The sequence below is a fragment of the Marmota monax genome, unplaced genomic scaffold, assembly GCF_021218885.2.
Source record: "Marmota monax isolate L192 unplaced genomic scaffold, Marmota_monax_Labrador192_F-V1.1 WCK01_AAM20220418_F8-fsc00012, whole genome shotgun sequence".
In the NCBI taxonomy this organism is placed as follows: domain Eukaryota; kingdom Metazoa; phylum Chordata; class Mammalia; order Rodentia; family Sciuridae; genus Marmota; species Marmota monax.
The window spans coordinates 11,719,157-11,746,672 of record NW_026695227.1 but is presented as its reverse complement, the minus strand read 5'-3'; the positions used below and the strand labels follow the sequence as shown (position 1 = coordinate 11,746,672).

Here is a 27,516-nt window from a genome sequence, read left to right as displayed (position 1 = left end):
TAGAAGAAATACAAGGGAATTAAATCCACAGTATACATACACAAAAAAAATAAAATTTAACCAAGAAAAATTGGACAATATATATAATGTTAAATACTAACTATCATGGATGAAAAGCCAAATGGTAATCATTGATGGTACTTCAGGCCAGTAGTCTACTAAAGGACCAAAAGAAGTAAAGTAAGTGAAGCGTTTAAGAGATTGATTCCTACTGATTTGTATATATTACTGGTAATAGCCTGCCAAATTTAATCCTTAAATTTTATATTTCTTGTGTTCCTGTAACTAACAAGAATTTCATCTCCTTCTTTCTTACAATTACTATGGCAAGAAAGAAGAATAAAATGGAACTATTAATTGTTTTCTCTATTTTTACAATCATAATTTAAATCAGTGATGTGATTTCTTATCACATAATCTTGGGAGAAGGGAATGCAGAATCTGTTCAAATTAGTTGCCTGTTTCTAAGTCATTATATTTATTAAAATCATATAACATATTATAGGAAATATTACTTGCTTCCTAATGAGCCACATAGTTTTTTTCCCTTTGATTCTTATTTACTACACTGACTCTGTCAATAATGTCCCTTTCTTTTATTTTTCTAATATGTAACTAGCTCTCTGAGTAAAACATGCTTTTGGAGTTAACCCTTTTTGGAGGCAGGAAAGTAGTAGTTATTAAAATTGTTTTAAGAAAATGAAACATGACTACTGAAAAAGGGGGAAAATTCTTCTGGAAATTGTTAATTTTCTTCAACTAATGGATTTTCTAGGGCCCTCAAAGTATTAAAGTTTGAAAGCTTTCTCCTGTCTCCTGTTCTGGACAACTCTGGTCACGTTCTTAAACACTTGTAAAAAATAAAATAATGATGTGTGTCATTTAAAAATTGGATTGTGTTGGGCCACCTCTAAACAATAGGCTTCAAAAAAAATTACTGCCAGGAAAGCTGATTTTGGTGATGGGGAATATACAGGTATAGATTCGTGTTCTCAATTTTGGATTCTGACAGTCCCCTTCACCTGAGGGAAGGAAAGGGGGAAGGAGGTAGGAGTGCGTAATAATGAGGTAGATTTTCCTTATCTGTGTAGAATTTATGTTTGACTTAGCCAAAATTTATTGGCACCTACTGTGTGTCAAACACTTGAGTATTTCCTTTTATCCATGACCTTCTAATTAAATAGGCAAAATTTCAAAGAATTTCACACAGGGCAAGCAGCCTGCGAATTAAACACACTGAATAGATAGAAAGCTAGATGATAGACTGGGAGAATGCTGTGTATACACTAAGCACCCAGTGTGTTTCTAATGGCAAGAAAAGGAATATGCTAAGCCGAATGGCCTCTGTTCTGGTCAGGTTTTAGTTATATGGCAATGATCATGATTAATTAGAGTTGTACCACTGCACTTATCTGTACTTTTCTTCATGCAGTGACATAGTGAAGAAAAAGATGAAGTAGAAACATAAGTTCCCTATATCCCAAACTAGGAAATGTAAGTACTCCCAGCCAAAGTAGGCAAGATCTGGAATTTTTAAAAAATGTGGATCTATAGAATAAATATGCAACCCTCCTGATAATGTTGGCTGATGAAGTGAAATTCACCAACTGCAATTCTGGCACAGAGACACACAGTGCCTGCATACACACACGCACACACACACACACACACACAGACCCTCAGAATATCCTTAATCATTTGCTACCTTATTTACATTTCATTTGCTAGAGTAAATTTTATCATTTGAACTTTTAAAAAATATATTTCAGTATTACTTAAGCAAAAATAAGGAATAATGTGATTGGCTTTAAAATAGCTTATTACCATTCAAATACTCTCTAGATAAATTATATTTTAAAAGAAAAAAAAAACTGTTTCAGCTTCTGAAACATTCTAAATGGAGACTTAGCTCTAAGTAATCAAAATTGCTTTACTTGCGCAGAGCGGCATTAAAAGCCTTGTCCACTAATTGAGTGAAGCGGCAGGACTGAAGCAGCCTTGTCCCCTCATTAGATGATCTTGCAGGCGCTGTTTGTCATCCTGGGTTGCTGGGCTCAATCTAACAGTACTGCTGGCTCAAATTAATGGTAATTCATTATGACACACTCTGTCCTTCCAGCGCAACAACAATGGAAGCCAGTGGGGCATCTGTCTACCCTGGTTGCATCTTTATCTCATTCCTCCCCACTGTAGTGCAGGCGACCACCTTTGCAGAGACCTCCTAAGTCCTTTAGCTAACTGGTGATTGGAGATGCAACCCGACTGAAGAATTATAACCAGGTCTCTTCCACTAATGCTGTAGAAAGAGGGTCTCTGACAATAGGCCAAGTCTGTCTGGAAAATGAGGACATTTTTTCCAAAGGAAGTACAGTGATGAGTGTTTGTGTGCAGGGTCTTCTTTGGAATGTAAATCCCTCACCTGTATCTACTCATGGGGGGATATTCATAGGAAAGATTAAGATAGAATGGTCACCAGTGTGATCTAGGTTCAAAGATAATTAGGGTCTTCTGATTATGGGTTTGTTTATTCAACACATTTTGGAGGAAGCCTCATGTTCAGGGAATGAGTGTCACTGTTCAAAATGCTGCTGTGTATTCACAAGAGCAGGCAGAACGTTACCACTAGGAAAAAACTTGTAGCAGCAATGCAAATGGACACATCCTCCTAGGGACTGTAAACTGTATATTTATATCAATCAGTATATTTTGATGATTCAAATGATTTCTTCTGTCCATGGAAGAATGACTCAGCTCTGCCCATGGAAGTGTGTCTAAGTAATATCTGGAGAGGGCTTTTCCTCCAACCTTAAATTACTCGTGGATGTAGAAAAGGTTGCATCTATTGACCAATTGACTTTGCACAGTCGAAAGTGGGGATACTTAGTTGGTATGAGCTGTAGGACGGTCGTATCACCCACTGTTTTCCCAACACTGCATCTGCTCTCACGGTGGGATGTCTATCCAAGCAGTATGGGCATGGTGTGATTTTAACTAAAAGCCTGCCTGTCTACATACCATTTATTGTTTGAAACTCCTTGATTAGAATTTTCCCTTTAAGTTATATAATAAAAAAAGCTTTTCTTACTAATTGCATAACTTCTCTTAATTTATTGCTTATAAGGGCTAATAGATTTACCATTAGTTATCAGTAATATTTGTGCATTTATTTATCTGATGTTTATTTCTGTAAAACAGTCCCTCCTAAAAGTGCTATATGTTAAAATCCTTCAGTTCAGAACTCATGCCCAATACCTCATTTTACTACATTCTGAAATAAAATATAGACAAATCTTCTTTCATATGGTAGGGTATATTGTTTGCTTGCTTGTTTGTTTGGTGCTAGAGATTGATCCCAGGGCATCATGCATCCTAAACACACATTTTCCCACTGACATTCACCCTCCAGACCCTGCATAGCAGTTCTTAATAAGCTTCGGCTCAATACTTGCTTTCCCCATCAAATCTAATTCACTCACATTTGGCCTTCACAATTTTAGTGAAGAACAGTTCCATCCTCTGTTTGTTCATTCCAAATACCCAAGATGCACCCTAGTTGTCTCTTTCACAACTCTGTCTAATCCATTGGCAAATCACCTACAAATAAATAAATAAATAAATATTTATTTATTTATGTATTTATGTCTGAACTCATCACTACTATTGTAGCTCTAGATAACCTAACTGATTGCCTTGAATGGTTGGAACAAAGGGAATTGGCCCACCTAAAATGTCAAGAACAAATTCATTGAGGAATATTGAACCTATTAAAACTGGTCATATGGTTTCCTGCTTTTGTTCAAGCCTTTACAATGTCCTCTAATTTTCCTATGTACAAAAGCTTGCATCCTTATAATGACCCACGAGTTCTTACACAGCCTGTGTCCCCAATTTTCCAGTCTTACTTCCTGTTACTCTCCCATTACTGTACTGCAACCACTCTGAGAAGGTAATCAAGCTATCTTGCTGTTCCCTTGCCTGAAAAGTTTCTCTCTCCGTTTATACATCTTACACGTTTACCTCCTCACCCAGGTATTTTCCTTTCCTTTTACCCTACTTAAAATTGAAGATTCTTCTCTCAGAGGCCTAACCACAAGTTGTTTTGTTTGTTTTCAAAGTACTTATTGCCATCTACACATTGGATTGTATTCATGTCTTTCTTTACTCACCAGCATGAAAGATTTTTGTCTGTTTTCTTCCTTGCTATGATCACATTGCTTAGAACAGTATCTGGGATATACTAGATTCTCAGTAAGTATCTGAAGTAAGTACTTCTCAGGAAGATGTATAGATTTTTCTTTTGGGGGAGGACTAGGGCAATCCAGGGACACTCAACCACTGAGTCACATCCCCAGCCCTATTTTGTATTTTATTTAGAGACAGGGTCCCACTGAGTTGCTTAGCACCTGGCTTTTGCTGAGGCTTGCTTTGAACTCATGATCCTCCTGTCTCAAGTACAGATTTTTAAGCTGAGAAACTAGTAGATTTAAGAGGGACTTATGTAGTAAAGAGAAGGATTTGCACATATTCTCACAAATACATTTTTATTTTAAGTATTTATTCAACTCCTATTTTAAGTCAGGCTATGTTTTAGGTGCTAGAGGTAAAGCAATGGACAAAATAGGCAAAGTCACAAAACAAACTAGTTTTAGAAATGGTAAGTGCTATATGTAAGAAAAGAAAATGGAGGAGAGGAGGTGACAGATGGGGTAAGGGAGGCTGTCACTTTACATAGTTTTTCTACTGTGCCCTGAGAAGCTCGTTTTCAGAGTAGTAACAATTACTTTAATATATTATACTAGAAAACAAAACGTGGAAATGATACAGAGGCATATTTTGAAGAGATCTATTGGAAGGAAAATTGATTTTGAAGTTAAGCAGTTCTGGGTGCAAATCCCAGCTCTGGCCAGGTGCAGTGGCACACACCTGTAATCCCAGCTGCTTAGGAAGTTAAGGCAGGAAGATTGAGAGTTTCAAGTCACCCTCAGCAACTTAGTGAGACCCTGTCTCAAAATAAAAAATAAAGAAGGGGTGGGATGTAGCTCAGTGGTTAAGTGCCCCCACCTAACTGTTCACTACCTGGGCAATTTGTTAGGTTGCATTAATAACATCCACTTCATAGGGTGATTGTGAAATAAAAAGCCAGTATAGATAAAATGTCCAGTATATAGGATTTAAAGAAGACTTTTGATAACACATAGGAAGTAGATCTAGACAGGCTGGCCCAGTAGAGGTCTGTGGGCTGTAGGGGGAGACTAGGTGATGAGGGTACCAGGTATCTACTCAGATCCTTTGCAAAACTTAATTTTGTTTTTTCCACACTTCAATAATAGCATATAATTTGTGCATATATTTTATTTTATAGCCTTTTATTATTATAAAAGATATAATTTATTGGAAAAATATTTAGAAAATGGAGATTAGCAAAAGAAGAAAGCAGGAAATTCCTATAGTTATAAAATTAACATCGTAATATTTGGGCATTCATCCTTTGAATCTTTTCTATATTGTGTTTGTATGTCGATTATATAAATTACAGATTCTTTGCCTATTAGCCAAAATTAATATTTTAGAACACTAATGTTTTAGAGCAAAATTAGTGTTTAGGAACTTTTGGACAGGAAACACACAGGACTCTGTGTTCTAATTTGTGCTCTGCTTCTTACTAAGCCTCATTTTTCTTGACACATTAATAGGGAAACTATTATTTATTTCTCTAATACCCTATTGATAGCCATTTTCAGCTTATTCCTTTTTTATACTATCAATAATTTATATTATCAATAATTTTGAGGTGAATATGGTTGTATATAAGGTTTTCTTATTTTTAAAATTATTTTCCTATATGTATCTCAGATATTAAATTACATATGAATATGTACATTGGCTTGTATATATGACCAACATATGTATTTTTAAAATTTAAACTATTTGGATCTTCCTCCAGCCATATGTGAGAGGTCCCTTTTCAATACACCTTTCCAGCATCTCATATTACAATAAAAATGTGTGCCATTTTAACATAATTTATAATTGAATATTTCCATCCATATGCTAACCTACATTGATACATTATGTGAAATGGGAAATTCCTCAGTATGACTTGGAGAGAGGAGGTTTTGCTGAGAAGATAGAATTTTGTTGAGTCTTAAGGAAGAGGAAGCAGAGAAGAATGTAGAAGTACTCAAGTTGCTTATTGTATAGGGTTCAAGCCTGGAGCGAGGAGACTCAGTAAGGAGAAAGGGCTTGCTCACAATAGTCAGGATGGTCAATGTGAGAGAAGACCAAAAACCTGGGGCAGGGCCAGAGCTGTGGAAATGGAGAGGAGGAGGGGCCACAGTTTATAAGTAGTTAATGGTCAGTCAGATATGAAAGGTAAGGGAGGCTACAAGCTGAACCTAAAGACTTTTTATTAAAGAGTTATAGGTTTACATAAATCACTCTGTTGTTTAACATCTTTTGAGTTTAGTTAATTTAAAATACCTCAATTATGGCAAAGACTATCCCTGTTCACATAGTTCATGTAGGGAGACAATAGTTCTGTCTCTCAGCATTCTTTACCACTCTTCTAGAAAGAGAACCACAACACCTCCACCATACAGCTTTTCCTTTGGAAGAAATGCTGCTTCATTCTCGCCTACCCCAAAGGCACCAGATACAGTCCAGACCAATCAGAGACCCTCATTCTGCTGGCTTCTATGAGATACAAAAGGAGAAGCCCTGGATTTGCCCACATATGTACAAAACTATCTTCCCTTATGCATATACCTTCTAACATTTAATTAGAATACCTGTATATATTCTTTCTTCAGCATAAAAAATTACTAAGAATAATAGAATGGTCTCACATTGAGCATTTATGACTGGTAGTCTTGGACTTGACATGCAATAACAAATTTAATTTTAGTAAGTATTCTTTGAGTTATTCTGTTCCCCATCTAAGAGGCAAGGAGATGGACATTAAGTAACTTTCCAATAGTCACACATAAGCACTGCAGCAGGGATGCTGGGGTAGCCAGAATTAACGAATTCTTGGTAGAGAAAATATGGCATTTTTATTCATTACCTGAAGGAACAAGACCACACTTAAAAATCTCTTTACTTGTACTATATAGAATTTCTTTGGAACAGATTGGCATTATTGAGCTTTGACTGTTTGCTTGATAATTATTTGATAAATTACAAAGATTTGAGATGGGGAGGACTGAAAAGTCCAGCCCTCTTTTTTTTTTCTTTTTTTTTTTTTTTTGTGCAGGAGATTGAACCCAGGGGTGCTTAACTACAGAACCATATCTCCAGCCCTTTTATTTTTTGTTTTGAGACAGAGTTGCAATAAATTGGTTAGGGTCTTGCTAAATTTTGCTGAGGCTGGTTTTGAATTTACAATCCTCCTGCCTCAGACCCCCACCCAGAGTCTATGGGATTACAGGTGTGTACCACAGAGCCTGGACCCAGTCCTCTAATCCCATGTTTTGTTTATTTCTTCCTTGTTTGTCTTTTAATATCTAGGTGCTGAAGCTATCCAGGGGCCCTACCTGGAGTTGCATAATTAGCATAACTAAGACTAATCTATGAGGGAATTATAAGAATTTTGGAAGCTTTCTTCTAGAAACCAAGGACAAAAATGAATTTTTCTTGTTTTTGTTTTTTTTATCATCATACCACAACTATTCTTTTTTTCCTTGGGTTTTTCTTGACAACTTTATCAGAATTTAATTGACCATAAATGTATAGTCAGTTTCTGTTCTCTAAATTTTATTCCATTAGATCTATATGTATATCCTTATACTAGTATCACATTGTTTTGACTACTGTAGCTTTGCTGTAAATTTCAAAGTTGGAAAGGATGCATCCTCTAACTTTATTCTTCTGTTTCAGGATTGTTTTTGCTATTTTAGATTTCTTGCATTTTCATAAATATTTTATGATAAATTTTTTAGTTTCTGCAAAACACACACACACACACACACACATACACACCCTACACAGCTGGGATTTTGATAAGGGATTGTGATGAGTCTGTAGATAAACGGGGGGAAATTTTCATTTTAACATTATTAAGCTTTCTGATCCTTGAATATAGGATTTCTTTTTCATTTTTAAGTTATTCTTTAACATTTTTCAGTGCTGTTTTTAGTTTATAATTTACAAGTCTTCTGTTCCTGTTATTAAATTTGTATCTAAGTGTTATATTCTTTTCCATATTATTGTAGATGGAATTATTTTCTTGACTTCATTTTCAGAATGTTCATTGCTAGTGTATAGAAATGCAGTTGTTATTTGCATATTGATCAAGTACTCTGAACCATACTGAACTTGGTCATTAGTTCTTGCAGTGTTTTGGTGAATATAAAGATTTGTACATAAAAATAATGTTGTCTATAAATAGAGGTTGTTGTATTTCTTCCTTCAAGAATTTTGATGATTTTACTTCCTTTACTTTCCAGTGAACTTGACTGAGACCTCTAAAACAGTGTTGATTAAAAGTGGTTCCAGCAGGCTTCCTTGTCTTGTTCCTGATCTGGGGGAAAGCAATCAGCTTTTCCTATTAAGTGTTATCATTAAGTTTTTCATAATGCATTTTAATAGGTTGAGGAAGTTTCTTACTCTGGCTACTTTTGCCAATCTTTTTTTTTTAAGTTGTAGATGGACACAATGTTTTTATTTTATTTATTTATTTTTATGTGGTGCTGCAGATTGAACCAGGGCCTCGCACGTGCTAGGCGAGCACTTTACCACTGAGCCACAACCCCATCCCTTTGTCAATCATTTTTATGAAGAAAGGTTGTTGGATTTGATCAAATGTTTCTCAGAATCCACTGAGATGATTGTATGAGTGTATCCTTCATTAATATGGTATTGTATTATTTGATATTTAAATATTAAACCAACATTGCATCCCTTGGATAATCCCACTTAGTTATAGGATGTAATTCTTTGTACCCTTTTATGTACCTTAAAACAACTTAGGTACTCCAGAAATCACAAAACCATTGAGGCTCTTTGAAATGAAAAGTCTTATAAAATAATTAAAAGACATACAAGTCACCTGGTCCTAGAGTCCTGTAAATCTGTGTGCAGTTTAGTATGCTAGACAAGTATCTAAGAAGTGGTATTCCATAACCTAAAAGTATAATTTTTCAAGTATTATTTTAAAAATGCTGAACATGGGGCTGGGGATGTGGCTCAAGCGGTAGTGTGCTCGCCTGGCATGCGTGCGGCCCGGGTTCCGTCCTCAGCACCACATACAAACAGAGATGTTGTGTTCGCCAAAAACTAATAATAATAATAATAATAATAAATATTAAAAAATTCTCTCTCTCTCTTTAAAAAAATGCTGAACATGTAATCTGGTTGAGAATATAGGGCCAGCTTAGGGCAAAAAAAAAATGTTTATTATTATTTGTTCAAATTTGAGAAGCCTATTTGATAAATTATTTGTTCAAATTTGAGAAGCCTATTTGATAATTCCAAATACCATTAATAAATGCTTAAACTCTTGAAATCATGGGATCTAGTCTTAGGGGGCAAGCTTGAAAAGTGAAGACTAATGGATGAACTTGGTCTGAAAATAATTATTGTACATTCACAAATAAATAGTAAAATATTAACAAGTTATATATGTTGAAAACATTTTGGATTTTTTGGAGTCACAATAAGCTTAGAGTACTATCATTCCTATTGGAAATAATACACCTTCAGGAGGTTAGATAAATTTTCAAAAACACTTTGCTTTCTTTATGGGACTAATGACTAAGTTCTATTTTCATGACAATGAAATCTACATGTGATGAAAAATGATGGAATATAAAAATGGTGTTTCTGTTTTTATTTTGCTTTTTTTCTAGTGTTGTTTTCAACCTAAAATTATCCAATGAGTTTGAACTGTTTGTTCTTATACCTAGCATCCTAGTACAACTTAACGCCATGCTTTGCTAAATGCAAGTAGATACAAATTTAATAAATTTTAGTGCTCATTAGAATGCTTTCCCTAAAGCTACATATAATTCTGTATTTTAAGAATAATTTCAAGTTGACTGTCATGGACTATGACAATGGTTGTAGTTGACTATCTCAATAAAATTAACCGCAGGATCACCATAGGCTACATACATATGTGTATGATTGCATACATGTATATACACAGAGACATGCACATAACTCAATAATATAAAAAAATTAAATGATTTAATTACTGTGAATTCAGACTATCTAGCTCATATTTTTATATTTCAACCCTCCGTATAGTTTGAAATGTCATTAATAAATGTTTGGTTTTACAACCACAAAAATGGGATTCTAATTAGAATAAGTTATATACTCCATGTATGTATAATATATCAAAATACACTCTACTGTCATGTATATATAGAAAGAACAAATAAAAATATTCAAGAAAATACGTAAATGAATGTTTGGTTTTTTTGTTGTTGTTTGGTTATTCATTCATCAAAAATTAACTGGCACAGTCCTATGAGTGACGCTGTATGGCAATGAATCTAGTCTAATAAACAAACCATTTTGTTGTCAAATTAATATGTCTTCTAAATTTTTGTAGTAAAAGTCTTCTTCAACTCTCTTTGTGATGTTTAATTTTTTCATTGGCAAATTTTGGATTGACTTTAATATCCCTTCTTTTTTTCTTTTTTTTTAGCATTGCAAGAAGTAGATAATACCAAGGACACCAGGAGTGGGAGATATTGGACTGGAAGACTCAACAGGTCAGAAAACTGTCATTTTTATTTGTTAGTTTTTATTTTGGCATAAATTCTACAGTTCTTAAATCTCTTGCAAGTTGTATTTCTTATATGTGCTTACTTGGGACGTCTGGAGTTTGGCAAAATGTGACTCACACTCTTATATCATAAGTCCAGCCTTTGGGTATCCTCTTTTTAGGATTTAAATATGCAAAATTATTTAAATAAACTTTTAAAAATAGGAGAAAACATTTAACCTAATAATATATATAGATATCTTGATTTCTGTTAAACCTTATATAAGCTGTTTTAAATTGAAGACTGATGAATTTCCCATAATCAAATTCTTAAAATATATCAACCATCCATAGTGAGTGATTGCAGTGGGAGGGCAGTGGGTTATAAAACCAAATTTCCTTTTTTTTTAACCTGCTGTATTCTTTGCACTAAGGCTCACCTCGAAAATCTCTTGACACTCTTTGAAGTCCATCTGTTTGCTAACAATAATTTTAGCTGCTGAATGTTGACTGTCATGTATAAAATAAGGCTTACTTAAAATTTGAGACAATTTCTGTATACACAGACCCTGAAGTTGAAGGGTCTCCCAGGAGCAAGTTATTGGGAGAAGATGGCAGCTCTCCTCAGTGAGTGGAGGCCATGTTGCCCTTTGCCCTGGGTGATACCTGGAGTATGTATGATGACTTTTCATTTATCTCCTGGTTCTCTCTGTTGTCTTAAACAGTGATTTCAACTCTCAATACTATTGCCTGGCTACTTACAGAAGACTTGGGGAATCTCTTCCTCTCTGCTATTCTCCAGCATTACCACTTCTGTAACTCCCCAAAGTTTGTCTTAGCTCCTCGACATTCAGGTCTCCTGTATAGAAACTATGTGTAGGTCATACAGTTTTCCTCACACAGAGATCAGTGCCTTTGTCCTTCAGTCTGATTGGATTTCATGTAAATGATTCACTTAAATAGAATGTGGGCTTAAAACTCTTCTGCATGGATGCTCCCCAGCCTTTGTTACTTTTTAGCATTAGTATCAGGGATGAGACACATTTTGTTGGCATGTACCTTGACCGAATATTACCCTTTAGTTAAAGGAAATATAATTTCAAGTATATCTTGATGTACTGCGGATGCTCAAGTCTACTCTTCAAGTAGGTAAGAAGTTTGAAAAAAACTGTGTTCAAAATGATTTTCCCATGCAACTAGGTTTGTAAGTGGGTTTGTGCTGATTCTTGCAGAGTTGAGAACCACTTCTGAGGGATACTTTCATAAAGAGTTTTCTGATAATAAGCATCTCAAATTTTTAAGTTTATAAATATCACTGAACTAAACATTAAAACCAAATAAACTGAAGCCCAAAGTGGTAAGAGTGCTTGGCATTCAGCTGTTATGTAAATATGGCCCTTAGATATAGTTGTTGTTTGAGATTTTCCTGTGGAAGCAAAATGAAGAAGGTGGAGACAAACATCTCATGGATCACTAAAGTCTGAAGAGGTAGAAAGATCCTCAGTTCAGTCCACTTATTCTACACACCTAAATTACCACCCAGTGTCATAGGAAACTCTAGTAACAGCTAAATTGATTCTTGATGTATTGCAGACCAACTATATTATTCTCATGATCATGGAATGCAAACCGTACTGTGTACATTTTGCATGTACATACAAGCACCCTCTGATTTGCCACCTTCATCGATTTATAATTGCATAAAGAATATAATTGATTCTACTGTTTTGCTTTGGATTGTACTGATATTTGAAAAAAATTAAGAGTTTAAATTTTTTTTTTCAAAAGTCATTTCTGGAAAAATTTTCCTAGACAAAAAGATGATTATTCATTCATTCATTTATTCACATAAGGAAAGTTCTACTCTTGTAGGGATTCAATTCCAGTGAAAGAAAGAATAAAGTAAAGATTTTGATATAAATGTCAATGTGGCTAAATACTAAACAAGGAAAATAATGCAGGCTAAATAAGGAACACAGGGAGACTATTTCAGATACACTAAGGAAGGCCTCTTTGATGAATGGGATGAGAGAGGGAGCCTTTTAGATAAAGTGGGGGGGAGATTTAATGAGAGAGCAAATGTGAGGTGTGACTTGCGGTGTTGAAGAAATGGCAAGGAGTCAAGGTTGGAAGAGAGTGAGGAGCAGACAGGTGGGAGATGAACCTGGGGACAGTGATATGCCTCCATGAAGAGGCTGGTAGACCTCAATAGGGTCTTGACTATTATTCTCCCTGAGATGGAACTCTCCCTTAGAATTAAAGGGATTTTAGCAGAGGAGAGGCATGCTAAGTCACATGTCTTAATCATTTTTCTGACCTATTGTTTGTATACAACAGTTTTAAAATTTCTCTTTATAGACAGAACATAAATTATAAATCAAAACATGCTTAAGTTCACAATCAGGGCAACAGTTTCTAATCAAAATATTGACTGATAATTGTGTTCAAGGAACTAATGTTAGATTAGTACAGCCATCTTTTCCTTTCCCATATCCTTAATTTGCAAAACTTTTGAAATTCCTTAGAATTTATTATGTTATTTGGCTTTTTATAATAAGTTATTTCATAATAGGGATATTAATGATAATTATATGTATTTAAAAATTGTGTGCATTTGATGAGTTGCTTTGCTCACCTGAATTTCTCATTTGTTTGCCATTTATAATGTCAACCAAAAGTATATAGCTTGGTGTTAAATCCACAAACTAGTACGGAAATTTATCTTCTATTTGCAAGGGAAGATTTTAAAATTATGTTATATTTTTGTTATCATATGGTCCATAGATTATTTGTTAGGAGGAAACATTGAGTAGTTTAAAAACAACAACAAATAATTTGGTAGGAATTAGAGAGCATGTATTCTGGAAGCAGCTCTGAAACTTTTTAGTTGTGTGACTTAGGCCCTGAGTTTGTTACCAAATGACTGAATATACCAAATGAGCAGTGTTACTCCATCTCTGTATTTCCTTTACATTTGTTAAGCCATTATATCCATAGGTAAGGAATAGAAATTGGTTTTATTATTTTATTATTATTTATAAGGAGTGGTATATATTAGGGGGTAACTGTTTATCATACAAATGATAAAATAAGGGCACTATTTCATAGTCATAGAGGACAATTTCCATGTTTATTTTCAGAAAAAATTATCAGCTTAGAGAAGATATTACTGATAGGAAGAAGAGTTCTCATTTATACCATTATCATTCCTATTGTGTGATGAATCAAAGTAGTAACTGGAATTTGGAATGTGAAAGTTGCTTCTTTAAGCATTCTTGTCTCAGCAGTTTTAAACCACCAAAGAAGTTTTTTTAAAATTGTTTTCAAAAGTTTTAAATCTGTATATTAGAAACTTATTAAAGTTTTAGCTAATTATGTAAATTACTGAAAATTATGCATTTCTATTTCTATAGATTTCTGTTATGGAAAATTATATATTTCATATAGATATATACACATACATACACACACACAAACACACACATTTCTCTGTTTATGAATATTTAGTATCATTTTCCAGAAAATTCTTGTCTATTCTAAATTCTTCCCTTATTGGTCGTAGGAATAAAAATACTTTTAATGTTAAACTGAGAATGTAAAAAATAAATAAATAAAGTGTTTTTTGACATCATCTTTTGGAGAGGTTATGCTGGCCTCTACTTCACACACACTGAAAATTGCCCTTGAGTCTGGAGTGACTCTAGACCCATCTGCCTCAGATCTCCATGCAGATTCTCCATCTCTCATGAGCACCAGTCCTTCCACCCATGCTTAATCCCACTTCTTCAGGTCACTCAGGAAACTCATCCTCCTCTCCAGCTTTTTCAACTTCTCCTTCTTATCTGGGAACTTCAATTTTTAAAATATACTCAACTTCTCCATTTTGAATAACTAAAATCTTTCTTCTAATCTTACTTCTTTCTTCAGTTATGGCTGTTTTCATCTTTTTCTCCTTTTTACTCTTCCTCAACTTATATCAGACCCGATATTGCTCGGGTTATCAGTAACCTCTATCTCCCTAAATCTAATGGTACTTTTTAGTCATTATTTTATTGGGTCCTCAGGGTCCTTCAACTGTATGAATGAATCCCCACCAACTCCACTTTGTTTTGGAAGATTCTGTTCCTTTTGCTTCTCACAGAAAATGAGTGTGTCTTCCTAATATTCTTTCAAATTGTTTTTGCTCATAGGATGTACTAAATAAATTTGGTTTGAAGAGCTGTAACCAAATGATCATAATGTGACATACATTGTCGAAAGGGTATAAAAGGACTGCACAGGTGAAAGTTGAGGAACTCAGGGTTCATAGAAAACAGAAAGTTCCATAGTCATCTAGTGGTTGGATTGAGCCTTTCAGAATGCATATGATTTTGCTCATCAGATGTGTACACTGGGAAGATTGTCAAGTATGAATTTAAGGTTCTAGTTTTTTGAGAGCCTCATTGGGTTTGAGTTAGTTTGGATTCTGTTTACGGTATACAAAAGTGACTGTAAACTGGGCCCAGTTCAGAAAGGATTTTGAATCTCTATGCTAAATGTTTGCCTTAGCTCAACAAGACTTGGAAAGCCACTTAAAATATTTGTTTCGGAAAAAATGAGGTGGTGTTTAGGGCTGTACCTTAAATTAATTACTTAATGTGATGTTAACATGAGGTTGATAAAAGGAGAGAGGCTGTAAGAGGGAGGGTGGACGACTAATCCAATCATAAGCAAATTGGCAAAAAAGTCAGAACTAAAATATTAACATGTGGGATAGATATGAGCAAAATCTGAAGATGGACTCAATAGGATTGATGATGTTAAAGAATGATAAAGAATGATTTTTAATCCCAAGTAACTGAATTAAAGGCTATGCCATTCACAGATAAATAAATTTTTTAAAAAGTAGCATTCATTGATTTATTCAGTTTCAGGCACAGGAATGAACTGTTTTGAGAGTCTTTACATTTGAGGTACCAGTATTAGTATAGTAAGGAAATACTCCAGGTCAGTGTTGCTGGAACCTGGCATGGAACTGAGGATGAAGCTATGTGAATTGAAACATGTTGGCGACTGTTTCCTTCATAGTGGAGGAAGGGCTATCCATCCTGAGGGAACTCTCTGAAAGACCAGGGGACTGAATGTCATATGTACTTTGGAAGAAGATTATGTGGAACAGTGAAAAGAAAAGAAACTGAAGTTTGGATTGTGGTTCTGCTGCTTTACAAACTGTCTGGTCCTATTGCAGGCTCTGGTTTATTCATTCACTCATTTATTTATTTCTAATTTCTTCACAGGGCCTGCCTGAGTGGCTTGTGAACAGTAAGCACTAAACACAGGCTTTATTGGCTCACTAAAATATAATCACTTTTAGATTATGGAACTTTTTTGAAATTATTTTTTTCAATAAAATGACTTTTTATTGAAAATCATTTTTGTGTTCATTCATTCATAAATATATTCTTACTGTTAATTGAAAGAACTCTATTATATTGCCTAGAAATTCCACCATCTCATTTCTGAATAACATTTTCATGGGTTCAACTTGGCATATTATTCTGTTTCTTACTGGAAAGACTGACTTTGATCTTGTCTGTGGAATCATGCCATCCACAACTCAGAATAAGCCTCCTCTTCCTCAAGTTGTTTGGAGTGGGTTTAAAAAGGAAGTGGTGGAAAATACTACCTTTACTTGTACAATAATAGCAAAGACTCACTATTCTAGTTTTCTTTAGATGCATGTAGTAAAATTTCTAGGTCATGGATCATTTGAATCATCCTCTTTAACAGTAGTTAAACACACTGATGTTACAAAGATCTGCCAGACATAACTACTGTCATATGACTACTGAGAACTTTTTGGACAGAAGTGCAAGTTAGAAGAGGGGAGCCCCATCCCTGAATGCTTCATGAGAGCTTGCCTGAGGTGTCCTCAGGAACGGGAGCTGACACAGGTGTTCAGCACAGTTGCTTACCGCTTCCCATCAAGAAGGATGGGGGGTTCTTAGCACTGCTGGTTTGTGGCACTCAGCATATTTGGCAAGCAGTCAGCCCTGGCTGTGGATTTCCCTGGGGAAAATAAAAGCCACAGGGAAGTCATCAGCATGACCTTCTGCTGGGTAGTTGGCACACAGTTGCTCCACAGGAAACCTTTCAGTTGTCATTTTCTGAACGGGTAGATATCAGGTGCTCATGGAGGCTCCCCATTCAAGGTGGAAGGTGGAGAAGGAAAAAAATATTGAGCAGAAGCTTACCAAATAATTCCCAGTCATGAAGCTTAACACCAACTGATATGTTGATAAAAGGGATTTGTGTGTGGGGGGGTGGGGGTTGAAAGGAGGGATTTCTTTGGTTCTGTAAGCACAATTATATGCTTTCCTATTTAAGTCTGACCCATCATACTGAAATGCTGTCACTAGTATCATTAGCAAGTAAAGTGTTGATAACATAGTCAAATGCACAGCAGAGTTCTGGCTCTTAAGTGTCTGGACTAACTCCCAATATTAGGAATAGGAGTCAAACTGCCATCACTTTTCCTGAGCTAACAGACGCCCTGCCATTAGCAGTCTGAAGGCAATTTTAATAAAATACATAGCACTGCTGAGTTGGTCTCAAAAGATAAATAAGCAATGCAGAAAAGAAGCTTTTGTTTAAAAGTAATTATTTAAACTATGCATTACAGGTAATTTTCTTTTACCAGTAAGGCAAATGCTATCAGAATTTCAATAATGATTTAGTGGCACTTATCTCAATAATGTGATATTGTCATTTCTAAGAGTTAAAGCAGTGCTTTATTTTCACTTATATACAAAATGAGGGCAAACTGGATCCAGGTATCGTGTGCATGTGTTATACAGTTAATATTACATTTTTTGGGTGAATAGTGTTGTATTCTTGGACAGATTTATGGAAATGTAACAAGCTGGTGATAGAGTTCTGGGAACTGCAGACTTGACTTCCAAACACAGATTAGAACAGGAGGGCAAAGGACATCTTTTTATTTTTCCTTTGCTGTCAGAAAGGAAATCACATTTTGGTCTTTTAAAAACTCTTTTAATAGGATGCTTGTACATAAACCACAGTCACTAGGGTATAATAAATGTGTGTATGTATCAGAAGAGCCAAGGTTTGGTTTGCCAAGTGGTAAAAAACTCAGAAAGCTTTTAAGTTTATTTGGAAACCATTAAAACCACCACCTTTTCTTTCCTTCTTAAGAGTGACACATTATTAATGAAATCCTATATATAGAATTCACTCTGGCCTTACCTTAGGCACTGTGAGAGGAAGGTTCCTATTTCCCTCTGCCTTTAGGTGGGGAACAATGTGGCGGCATGCACTTTGGGATGAGGTAGTCCTCAGTTCAAATTCCAATTCTTTTTTTTTTTTTAATAGTCTATCAGGCAAGAAGTTTGCTTTCTCTAAGCTTTTGTTTCCTTGGCTACAAAATAGAGATAATAAAACAACCAACCTTATGTGATTGTTATGAAGGCGCAAAGAAATGATACATGGAAAACTTTTGGGATGGTGTCTGGTATTCAGAAAATGTTCATGTTTTATCTTAAGTCATTAACAAAATTCTATCAGAGAAAGCTACATGTTGAGCATTATGCTGGGAGTTTAGAAAATTTTATCGATTGATATATGGTTGACACTTCAAAATGAAAAAAGTCTAATGTAACACAGATATGTAAGTAGATGACTGAAGTTCCTGCATGCCACTTACTGTAAAATGGGTAAGGATCTTAGGGACAGAAAGAAAGTTGAGCTTAATCTTGGCTGTGGGAAAAAAATACTATAGAATCTTCTTGTTAAATTGTTAAGGCACTAAGCACATTTTCATTCTGAGCTGGGGTAACAGAAGCCAACTAATTTTCTTCTAAGAGTGTGTTTCTCAGATCCTTGTTATTTCTTTGCCTTTCACATTTATAGAAGTTTTCCGCTTACTGTTAGTGTATTTGCTTAGACAACATCTATAGGCCGTGAGAGAAGGTAAATATTAATTAACCACTCAATGGGTGCTCAGCATCTTTGCTAAAATAATTTGGGGGAGAGTTAAAAACATAGACTTTATTTTCATACATTGCTATTGGAATATAAACTGGCACAAGACTTTTGGAGAAGAATTGTTGATATCTAACAGTCTGCATGGACACTTAACCCTTTGCCAATAATCTTACTTCTTGGAGCTCATTCTGAAGATACACATTCAACAAGATGAAAATTATAAGCCCTAGGTTATTCATTTGTGGCATTGTTTATAATTGTAAACTATTAAGAACTATCCCAATCTTCTTGTTGAGAGGAATAGCTGAATACATTATGGCATTTTTGCAAGCAGTGAGAAAAAGAAAAACAAAACAGATTTAATGATTTTGGTGCTATATTAAGTGAAAAAAAGAGAAAAGTGAAAAAAAATATACACACATATGCATACATATATATACATACATATGATAAATATACACATGTACGTGCTTTCAGAAGCAAAAAAGATAAACTATATTCATGAAGTTGATGATGGCAAGGGTTGGGCCTAGAAAATGGGAATGGAGAGAATGGAAATAATGTAGGAAAGATGATGGAGAATCACAATTAGCTGGATGTATTTTTTAAGTTTATTTATTTATTTATTTTTGCTTAATTCTGCTTTATAGAATTGTGTAAATGTTTGTCATAATCAAAAAACATATAAAATGAACTGGAGTGTTTAGAGATCCCCATGTGAGATACACACTCATGCAAACTTCACTGTATTCATAGAAATTACAAAGGAAAGAGGTGAGAAAAAAAGAAGTAACTCAAGTAACTTTACCAGTGATTGTACTTTTGATTCTAGATTAAGGAAAAAATAAACAAACAAACAAACAAAAAAAGAATTGTTTTACTCTAATTAGAATATTTGTTTCTCATAAAATATGTGTTAATGATTCTTCTTTATACAGATGTGAGATTTAGCATTTCTCAAAGTGTTTCCAGTGTATCCCTGGGTTGAAGAAAATGAGAGTCATGTTTCTCAATGTTCAAGGAGGAAAAATGACTAGAGTGAACCCTTGTAGGGTTTGAGTTATTAATAAGAAAAAAAAATGTATATATCACAGGTACACCGATTCACCAATAAAGAAATAGGGCTACATGTGTATGCATTTATATATTTCTAACTCTATCTTTTGAGAAGGCCTAGAAGCAATTACAACCCAATAATGATGAGCATACCTGGTACCTAGATCTTGGTTTCTAAATACCATTCACCATTAAAAGAAACCAAGAATTCTTGTAGAAATGGATGATTCCAAGGCTTGAGCCAGAAGAGTACATGCTGAGAAGATGGAACATCTTGTGGTGCCAAAAAGAAAGGAAGGACATAAAAGCTGATAGAAACATGTTGAAGGAATACAGGAGCCAACTTGAAGTGGTTCCCAATTGCCAAATCTGGGACATTTGAGCAAGAAAATAATGCTAGTAATGGATTATATTCAATACAGCCCATAGTATTATGAAAAATGAATCAATAAATGAGAGATAAAGGAAAGTTCTTTTTAAATAGTAAAATACCACTTTATAAATATAGAAGAAATGATGGAAATAGAATTATTGTTTGGTTTACTACTAAATTAGTAATTGTTTCAGGTAAGAATCATCAAATGAATGCTAAATTAGTGGATAAAAATATGATAAATATATTTACATAAAGTCAGAATATCTTCTGTGAAAATAATTACTAGTTACAAAAGGGAAAGTAGTAACTTCATAAGAAAACCTAGCAGACACAAGCTAAAACATGATCAAAGTTAACATTACCAGTAATGAGATATATCAGCATCATGTGTCTTTCAGATAATCCACTGAGAAAGGAATAAAAACTAATATCTGTCATGTTCTTATTAAAAATGCATAACATGCATTTGCATGAGAAGTACTAGACAACCCAAATTGAAGGACATACTACAAATAACTGGATAGTACTCTTAAAAATTTTAAAGGTCATGAAAAACAAAGAAAGACTGAACAGTTATCTCAGATGGAAAGAGACTAAGATGACAACAAAATATGATCCAGGAAAAGGACATCAGTGGGACAGTTACCAAAATTTCAGCAAGAGTTTAGATCAGCTAATAGTATGGTACCAGCATGGATCCCTTGGCTTTGATCTGTAAAATGTTAATGTGAGGGGAAGCTGGGTGAAGGATATGTGGGAGCTCGTTATACTATTTTTGGATTTTTTTGTTAAGTTTGAAATTATTGCAAAATGGAATGTTAAATTAAAAAGTAAAAATTAAAATGTATGCCTTAAGTAAGATATATGCATGTATTATCCATATTATCATAAAGGAGATAGTTTCTTATATACATGAAGGTGCTATCTCTAGACTTTAGGAAGAAAAAAAATGCAATAGTGTGGCAGATATATACCATTGTCAACTGGGTCTTATTCTGTTAACTGTCTCTGTCACACACTGTGTAAGCCTCGAGGGTACTTACTATACTTTTATATTTTGCTAGTCTATTTTCCAATAAAATAGGAATAAGGATCTTAGCAAGATGGTTTCTCATTATTCACACCAATGGAGGAGAGCAGGAATGTGGTGTATAAAGCCCCAAAACAATAGTTTTAAGAATCATTCATGGGAAAATCAAGATTTAGTGCCAATGAAGAACCAAGTGTATCCTGGTCAATGTAAAACCCCAAGTTAAAAAAAAAAATATTTCCATGGGGGAAAGCAGAGCTAAAGTATTGACTTCATGGCCATGTGTAAAGATATCAGTAATCAAACAGAAGCTTTCTAGGAAATAAGGGGTACAGTCAATTTTAGAATCAAGTTAGAAGCAAGGTCAGGATTCACACCTCCCATATCTTGATGGAACCGGTGATGTGGGGATAGCACTCATTAGTACTTTCTGACAACATTAAAGAAGGAGGGTAAAGGATCAATAGCAATTTTGAGTTGCACAGAGTTCTTTGTACCACAAACTTGTTTTCACATAAATTAATGGTTAAAAACTTTCATGTTCAGAATAGTTATCAGATTGTGGGCACAGAAGTTGACCTATATGTTATAGATAAGGAAACTCAGATTACCTGTTTTCTACATGTCTTTTATAGATGAGGAAACTCATGGTCAGAATACAAATTCATATTCTAGTAAATTATAGACAAAGGATTTATATTGTAGATCATGGTGTTCACTTGAGTTCATTTCATGAACCTCCTACTAGTGTCAGGGAACTCCCTAAAATTGCATGAAATTTCTATGTATAAGATTATTCAGGTGTACTTTTTCCCCCAAAAGGGAAGGACACAAATTAACTGAATCCATCAGTTATTCAAGGGGTCTGAGACTTAAAATAGGATACAATATAAATTTTTCTTTCCATACTAGTGCACAATATGGAGTGGAAACATTTCGCCAGACGTGGTAATATATAATTTTTACAGTGCACATACTCAAGAAGTGTCAGTATCAATAGCATTTAACAGAAAAATTGTGGGACTTGCCCAGAATCACAGAGTTAGCATCAGAAGTAAAACCATAACTCCAGCAGCCAGCAGACAGGGGAGAGGTTATCTCATTGATCATGTTCATGTTCTGAATTATCTTTCATGTAGATGGTTCTCTGATAGTACAGCACTAACTAGGTAGCCTCGAGGTCCAGTTCTCCAGTAGGGTACCAGTGGAAAAGAGCAAATCCAAAGGATTGAGCAGCAACCAGTTTTGGCACACCACTGAAATACCAATTAGCAATTTGAGCCTAAGGATGATTTGAATAAAATTCCGTGGATTGTTTGAGAATCTCAAAGGTGGTGATAGGGGCAATAGTAAAATTATCTTACTTAGGTAGAATGAAGATAGTTTTTAAATGTAGCAGAGACCTTGGGTTGAATCTTCTGAGTGTATTGTCTCATCCAGCACCTGAATTACTCAGGGACATTAGTGAAGCATTCCTTCTGTGAAGAAACAGTGCATGCTTTCCTCCAAAGAATAATTTGTGTAATGTCAGAGTCTTTATATGGCTTTGCCCAAAAGGTTTTAGTATTTGCAAAGACATCTGAATATTGCTCATATTTGGGAGCATTTGTATTGCTATGGCAGAGTGGATCAAATTTTTTCAAAAAACTAATTCTTTCACATTAGAATCAGAGAATCAGAGTCCTTTGTCCTTAATATATGTATGTATATTTGACTACCATACCCAGAATTTATGAAAGCCTTGCACTCAATATGTGTGTTAAACATCATACCCAATTTAAAATTAAATCACTAATGATGGAGCAATGCAGAATCTAAAACCTGGGATAATGCTTATCTAAGTCACTGATTTCGTAGACAAGAAACCAAAACCTAGAGAGGTTAAATTTTTATGTCATTTTACATAGTTAATAAGTGACAGAGCCAGAAAAAGTATCCTGATTCCTGGCCCAGTTTTCTTTCCACCATGGCATGGTGCCTCATGACACATATGAGATTAGAGCAAAACTGTATTTATTGAAATGCAGTAAAAGTGTTGTGGGACTTTTGATGATGTTTTTTAAAGGAGTGGGGTCATTTATTCCTTGGATTTTGTTGGTGTTTTGGCTTTACATTCTAAAATTAATAAATGCATAATATCCTTTCTTGATGTTAAATTAATAATGATCTATTGATTATTTTTTTCTCAGCTATCTGCCTATAGTTTAGAAATGACCTCTTAGAAAAAAATGCATGCATACCTTTGACTTACCAGCACTGGAGCTGTAACCCACAAAGTGACTAATCTAAGAAATCACCTCTCTTGTTAGATGCACTGGATTGCAAGTGTCTTTCGATAGTGCAGCAGTGGTAGTGTAGGGATTTGCAACTGGCAGGCAGGAATTGAATTGCCATCATTTGGCTTTAGCAGGAGTTAGAGTCTTGTCTCCAACATAAGCATGAGCCAAGGTACTGTCTCCTTTTTTCTAATTTTAGTTGGAACCATTGGCACTGATCTTACCTAGACAGACTAGTGTTATTTCTACCCAGCACAATCTGCTGGGATGGGCTCTTTTCCAAGCCATTCAGTTGAACTTCTCCCCCTGATTTACCAAACAGAGATATGATTGGATGTGCAGGGCAGGAGCTTTCACCCTTTTCATTAGAAGTCATCCGTTCAGACATAGAGATTCTAAGTTTAATTGGTTCAATGTATGACTCAGAGAGAATTGGCTGTTATGACTGAAAATTGCAGCATGCTTTAATTGTGGGTCAGGAAGTAATTACTCCGACATTTTGGTGCTGGAACATGGATATTGATATGCTTAACTGCTCAAGGATGAGAGGGAAGGTGAGAAGTGCTGTCTACTTTTCAGCCCTCACCTATCTTGCTCTGGGGCAGATGAGTTGTAACATAGTCCTAGCACAGTCTCCAGTCATAGCATTTGTCCCTGCTGGCGTCTTGTGTGACCTCAGTCATAACAGCCGTGCTGGGGCTCAGGTCGGGATCCCCTCACTGCAGTCCTCAGTGGGAGCTCATCAGGCCATCAGTGTTGTCCCACAGCTAACTCATAGCATTGGGATGAAGAGGGGACAGCACAGCTTCTCTGACCTTGACCCTCTGTGCAGGCATGGCTGTATTCTTCTCTCCGTATTTCAGTTTGCCATGGATGTGAGCAGGCTGCTGTTTCACTGAATGCCATGAGGGCAGCAGGCCAAAAGACCTCTTTTTGCTTCGAGCCTAAACATAAAGGCTTTCTCTTATTCCCATCCCACCCCACCTTCTCCACTGTGGATTTGCCCTGTGAGAGTCAGAGTTCAGGGTGACTGAATTAGCATTTAAAGTCTCTTCCTCTTAGGAGCCTTCCTTCTCCTTAAATGAGAAATGTTGGAAACATTCAAAATTTTTAGTGGCAACAGTGATTTTCCATATGTCAAAGCACAGGATTATTCCCTCTGGTTCCTTGGGACCCAAATGAGAAAGGCTATACCTGGAATGAGGACATAAACATATGGTGGTATTATTTCATACATCCTTATGCTGAGGTCCCAATGCTAAGCAGAAAAGACAGAGACTCTGCCCTCATGGAGCTCCCAGTGAGTTCACATGGATTTAGAAGTTTTTATTAATGTCCAAAATAAAAGATCCAAGAACACTCCCCCCCCCCCAAAAAAAAAAAAAAAAAACCTGACAAGTAGAGAGAGCCAGATAAACAACTACAGACTCTATCTGTATTTTCTGAAAATGAGGTTGTAGCATGGGTACGGCTGGGCCAGTCATCTTTCTGCTAATGTAATAGATACTGAGGTAATAAACTTATGAAGAGGTTTGTTTGTCTCGTAGGTATGGAGGTTCCAGTCCATTATCAGGAAGACCTATTGCTTTTAGGACAGCTTGGGCTGTAGGGGAGTGCACAAAGGACCAAAACCCCTCAGCTCATGGCAAACAAGTGAAGAGAAAAAGGGGGAGGAGCTTAGGATCTCACCATCCCCTTCAACCTCCAATGAACTCAAGACCTTACACTAGGCTCCACCTCTTTTTGGGGGGCGGGAGGAATATTGTTTTTAGTTGTAGATGGACAGGAGAACTTTATTTTATTTGTTTATTTATATATGGTGCTGAGGATCTATCCCAGGGGCCTCACACATGCAAGGCAAGTGCTCTACCACTGAGCCACAACCCCAGTCCCTTGGCTCCACCTCTTTAAGGTTCCACCAGCTCCCAATGGTGCCAAGCTGGGGACCACACCTTTACTACATGAAACTTTGGGTGATGCTTAAGATTCAAACTGTAGAAATAAACCAATTCTGAAAAACCAAAGGGTGAATGTTCTCTCTGATATGTGGATGCTAATGCACAATAAGGAGGGTAAGGAGGAATAACAGAATTTCATTGGATTAGACAAAGGGCAATGAAGAGAAGGGAGCATGTGCATAGGGGATGAGAACAGGAAAGACAGGATGAACAGGACATAACTTTCCTATGTTCATATAGGAGTACACACCAGTGTAACTCCACATCATACACAACCACAAGAATGGGAAGTTATACTCCATGTCTATATGATATTTCAAAATACATTCTACTGTCATGTATTACTAAAAAGAACAAAAAATAATTTTAAAAAAAGATTCAAACTGTAGCTATCACATCCCAAAGGTCTGCTTGCAAAGAAAAAATCATTATCCAAGTGGAAAAGGTCATTCATTTAAACCACAATTGTTAATCAGAATATTTTCTGTAAGAAGCAGTATGTTTTCAACTTCAACAGAGTAAAATTCCATTAACTTATTTATTTCTTTGTATCCTAAAGTTTGCTTATAAAGCAGAGTGTGACATTTAAGCCATAAGAGAGGGAAAAGTTTGGTTGAAGATTATAATAAAATATAAAGTGTGTCGGTTCTTTACATGATAAACCCTTTTTAAATAAAAACTTACCTTTATCTCCTCTACCACCTATTTCTCCATTTAGAAAATGTTAAATAACACTTTCCATGGAGTGTTATTTCAATAAGGTACTTTACAGTATGATAATGAACAGGAATATTAACTCAATATTACTCTCATTTTGTACAAAGTTATTTTATCATACCATTGTAAATGTGATTTCTATATATTATTTGGATCAAAACTTGATCTTCAAATGCTTTATGTATAAGGACCATGTGCTTCACAGCAGGTAGCACAAATCTGGGCACAAACCAAATAAATACTTATTAGTAGTTTTATGTATGCAGAATATACAAGCAAATAGAAAAACTGTATGTGTTCCAGGATATTTCCTATTAGTATTAGGTTGTAAATCCTTAACATCAGTGCCTTTACTAGTTGATTGAAGTTGTTGGTTAGTTTAATTCTTTTTAGCAAGAATTTTCAGATTTGTCAAGTTCAAAAAATTCTATATATTCTTGTCAACTCTTAGTTCCATAAGAGGAGATTTGGGCAATCATTGGGTTTAGACTTGATGAGTATAGATTAGATAGATATCTCTTTGAGTCACTTAGGTCCCAAGCTTCCATTTTTAAATTGAATAACTGTTTTTAATGAAGTAGGTAGGGATATTGAGATCTTTTCCATTTTTAATGTTAAATTTGTGAAAGATGTTTACATGAACAAAGGAAATATGCATTATAAGACTAATTAATATAAAAAACTTTTTTTTCTAATTACTTGACCATGTCATATGAAAGTATTCTTGGATCCTAAAGTAGCTGAGGAATTGTTTCACCTTTCTCTGGTTTGAATATTACTAAAAAATTTCAGAAACAGAGTGAGCTGAAATTTTTAAAGTTGATTATTATGAATAATTTGATGATTTCCAAAAATACAAGTTAATTTATTCAAAATAAAAGACTTAGCATAGATTTCCATGGGATAATGTTTTCATTAGTATCCATGATCTATAAATATTTCAGTAAGGTACTTGACAGTATCATAATGAACAGGAATATTAACTCAATGGTACTGATCTTTTGTACAAAGTTATTTTATCATGCCATTGTAAATGCAAATCCTATATATTATTCAGATCAAAAATTGATCCTATAAATATTTTTCTAGTATTGTTTTCTGTGAAATAGTTTATTTTAGACTACAATTAGTGGATAATTGATTTTTGGTTTTGGGAAAAGGATCACTTAGTTTTTGTAATCCTTCAAAACAGCATTGAAGCCTGTACTGTACCCATTTCTAATGTCAGTCCTTCAGTATTGCTGCATCTTGCCACCCAGATTACAATTCAAGAATTCTCATTCTTCCTTTCTTGTCCACGGACTACTGCAGTTGACAAAAGGGATTTCTAAAAGATAATTGTATTGATTAATTCAATTTCTGGGTCGAGCATAAGGCTGTAAATTGGAGATCACTCATAGAAATTGAAT

The 27,516-nt window shown here is 35.1% G+C and overlaps 1 protein-coding gene across 20 annotated transcripts in view; it reads left to right on the top strand.

The window, feature by feature from the left end:
• Positions 1-27,516, top strand: part of Sox5 (SRY-box transcription factor 5) — a 983,564-nt gene that overhangs the window by 319,624 nt on the left and 636,424 nt on the right. For all 20 annotated transcript variants that reach the window (XM_058576214.1, XM_058576205.1, XM_058576209.1 and 17 more), the window contains one exon: positions 10,652-10,718. The gene's annotated coding sequence lies outside the window, so the exon portion shown is untranslated. The remainder of the gene's footprint in view (positions 1-10,651; positions 10,719-27,516) is intronic.